The sequence below is a fragment of the Chenopodium quinoa genome, unplaced genomic scaffold (assembly GCF_001683475.1).
Source record: "Chenopodium quinoa cultivar QQ74 unplaced genomic scaffold, ASM168347v1, whole genome shotgun sequence".
Taxonomy (NCBI): domain Eukaryota; kingdom Viridiplantae; phylum Streptophyta; class Magnoliopsida; order Caryophyllales; family Amaranthaceae; genus Chenopodium; species Chenopodium quinoa.
In genome coordinates, this window is record NW_018745546.1 from 2102291 (window position 1) to 2106351 (window position 4061).

Below are 4061 nucleotides of genomic sequence, written 5' to 3' on the forward strand. Positions count from 1 at the left end.
CTAGCGTCTGGCAATAGATTTCAGCGTCTGGGCGACAGAGCCAATTCTTGGCGCCAGAGATATTTCAGCAGCGACAGAGCTCGAAGCCTCTCCGAAAGGTGATTTCGACCTTTATACAGCAATTTCGGGTTCCTTGGTACCACTACAAGAAAAAGGCAAATTAGCGACGGCCAAAGTAGTCGCAAATCTATCACAAAAATGGATTTGCAACAGATTTGCGACTACTTTGGTTAGTCTCTAAACACCTCGTCGCAAATCTATTTTTGCGACTAATTTTTGAATAGTCGCAAATTTAGCAACGGATTTGCAACGACTTTGCAACTACCATTTAGTGACTAACTTCAAAATTTTAGCAACTAAATCACTGTCCGTTGTAAAATATTTGCGACGAATTAGCGACTACGGAGACCAATGTTTTGTGACGGATTAGCGACTACTAGACCAAAATTTTGCGACTGCGAGACTAAACTTTTGCGTTGACAGAGACTAATTATTTTGCGACGAATTTGCAATTACAAGACTAATTTTTTTGTGACGGATTATACTACTGAGACCAATTATTTTGCAACTAAGCACTCATTCTCTAAAACAAATATGCAGTCGCAAAAATCTAGCGACTGACTATCAATATTTGGAGACCATAATTTAGCGAGGACCAATATCTGTCACAAAAAAAAAATGTCAAATTTATTCAAATATCCAAACCATATTAATAAATCAAAATTATCATCAGTTTTGTATCAATGTATTAAAAAACAACATTACCAACCATATGACTAATTTTTTTTCAAAATCACCTCTCATATAAAAGAAGCTACTTCCAATAAAAACTAATAACGATATACAAATATGCCTCCAAATATTAAAGATTAGCTGTTCACAAAATTATCACCAAGAAATTAAAAATCACTTAGTTAAATCAAGAGAGCGGGTGAGAGTAGACGTAGGAGGCTTAGTAAGACAGCAATGTTGGACAAGGTTTGTCATATCCTTCGATGTTTTGTGCATAGCCATTTTTTTCTTCTTCCGTGTTGCTTTTTCTATCTCATGATTTTCAGCAATTTCCTTGGCATATTTTAAACTTTCTGCCGCTATTTTTTGGCTTTCTTCAAACTCACGTCTCCAAGTATATGTATGCTGCACATGATTATCAAAGTTGAAACCATATGCATTAGAATTTAAAAAACACAATTGTCAAAATTTGACAACACGGAGACATTACTCGATAGAGGCTACTAAAAATCAGCAGTCAATTTTTTCTTCCACCCAAATCTCTTAAGTGCCAAATGTTAGAAAGAAGCACGAAAAGAGAGGGGACAGGGAAGATATGAAGAGGTGGTAGCCTAGGAGGCATGGAAGGAATATAGACTTCCTCTTATAAGTACACATTCAGGGCCTAAAATACCAAAGTATCAACAACTAATGCAGTGAGTTAGAACACTTAATTTTATATACTTGATTTAATGATATTCTGATCACATTCAAAAATCTATGACAATAAGCCAAAAACAAAGCACTAATAACATGTTCAGATCACTTTTTTGATAGATATTCATAATAAGATCGCAATGCACAATATCCAATCAGTTTGTTATAAAAAATAAAACCCTATGATGCTGGCCGCTGGCGGTTGAGCATCTGCCATTACAGCTAGGTACATTAATGTTTTCTGCAGCTGAGCCTAGTACCTAAATTTTTCAAATCATAAAATAGGCACAAAAGGACTTATTTGCCAGCATACAAAGTAATAAAATTAAAAACCCTTAATAAGACCATAGATAAGAACAATCAATAACACTTGAAACCAGATTCGGAATATAGAGTATTATTAAACATTTTCAGTAAATTTGAGATTGCTTTAATTTTTAAGAAAATTATAATTGTATATCATGGATCACAAATCATGGACTCAAATCCACTTGTTCTAGCTGTGTGTGTGTAGTAGAAAGAGAAAGAGTTTTAGCTGTGTGTGTGTGTGTGTGTTAGTGTTCTGTTTGTCATCTCCTCTTCTGAAGAACATTTCTTTTATTTTTTTGTTTTTCTTTTTTCGTACAAGAAAGACCATTTCCTTGAAGCTACGATGTTAGTATGAGAACTAATTTATGTGAAGTGCAAGCTAACTGGAACAAGCTTTAGCCAACAACTAAAAGGAAGCATCAAGACTTATCTACTAAACACCTGCTCTTGAGTACTGCGTCAACCTTACAAATGAAATCAACAAGCATATTTCCAACAATAAGCACCTAGCTAGGAAAGCTCATGGACTCTTTTACCACGTCCCTGAATCTATAATCATCAAACCTACCAAATTAAACTTTGTGAGCCGACACAACAGTTGAATGAGAGATTGTATCACAAAGTGCTGTAATTCCAACCCTCTTGTAGCCAATTAGTTTATTAAGTAATTCCCTTGCACACAAATAAAAAAAAATTAAACAAAGAGATCAGACAAGAATGAAAGGTACACTCAAAGCTGAGATGAGTCTTATGCCACTATTAGCAAGAATTTGCAACCGTCCCTGTAGTGTGGATCACCCAGCTTTACGAGGCATTTATATTATAAACCAATGAATCATTTCTACAGCAAATAATATACAACAATGAACCATTTTTCGAAAATTTGGTACCACTCCATCACCAAATGTATTACTAACAATAACACACACAAGGACTGCAATAAGTATGGAAATCTACTATTCAGTTAGTGGAATTGATTTTATAAACCCCAACCAAAACATAGATAACCTCAACTCCGCTCACAATACTTTCACAGCTTAACTGTATTAAATCTAATCATTGCAAATTTGTTTCATTTAACCTTAATTAGGAAATGTGAAAACAAGAATCATAATTACATTACATATACATGACATGTTTGTTGTAGTCCATTTCTCAATATAAAATTTGTGCATCAACGAGGCTTTCAGTTTTGTTTAGCCAATTCTACTATTATATATCCAATTGAGCACTTAATTGTGCATTAGCTAATAATTTGATGCAGATCATGGTGGGGTAAATGTACTTTTTATTTTTACATAACAAATAATGAATATGGAAAATAACGGACTTTCACGATTCAAATTAATACTAGGTTGCTATTTTGTAGCTATCTCGCATACACAAACTAAATAATCAATCAATTTTGAATGGTTTCACATTAATTGACTTCAATGATAACCCTAAATTTTGCAATTGGCAGCCAATTTAAAATCAATTCAATCAACGCAATTCAAATGGAAACCAGATTAAAGTCAGATCAATTTGCAACTCAATCATTTTGCAATTCAATCAATTTAATCAACAATTAGATTAAAATCAATTCGCAACTAAATCAATACGCATTTCAAACAATAATTAGATTAAAATCGATCCACAATTCGCATTGGAAACCAATGTAAAATAAAAAATTGGACAAAAAAACTCAATGATTACCCTAATATTTGCAATTGGCAAATTGTATTAAGAGAAAGATGGAATGGACGGTAGGAAGGGGAAGAATGCGTAACTAACCTGGGAGGAGATGTGCTGGCAGCAGCGGAAGATGAAAACGACGGCAACAAGTTCACTCTGAAGTTCTGAACTTGGTTTTAAAATTCGCCATGGAAGCCTTTGTTTTTTTTTTTAAAGGAAGAAGAGTATGTACTTGTTTTTTTTAAAGGAATAATAAGGATTAGGGATTGATAGTTAGTTCTTGTTTTTTTTAGGAAACAATTTAGTATACTTTATACGTTTTTAATTTCTTTATTAATAAATTTTAAAAATAATGGTAGTGACTATCATGTTAGTTGCAATAGTAGTCACAAATGTTTTTAAAAAATGGTTTCAAAATAATTAACCCTAGCAACTATAATTTAGTCGCAAAAAATTTTTAAGAGTGTCCCACATTAGCGACCAATTAGCAACTACTAAAAAATCGGTTGCAAAATTTGCAACTACTCTTATTTTTTAGTCGCAAATTTTTTTTTTGCGCCTGATTATTTGGTAGTCGTAAAAGACAGTTGCTAAATAGTGAACACATAGCAACTTATGTAAAATTGGTTGCAAAATTTGCGACTACTCGT

At 33.2% G+C, this 4061-nt stretch overlaps 1 long non-coding RNA gene across 1 annotated transcript; it reads right to left on the minus strand.

Annotated features, from left to right (window-relative positions):
- Positions 1-663: 663 nt before the first annotated feature.
- Positions 664-3839, minus strand: LOC110716187. The gene is made up of 2 exons (XR_002510412.1): positions 3511-3839; positions 664-1137 (listed from the first exon to the last, which is right to left on the minus strand). It is a non-coding gene; the product is annotated as an uncharacterized LOC110716187 (long non-coding RNA).
- Positions 3840-4061: the final 222 nt, after the last annotated feature.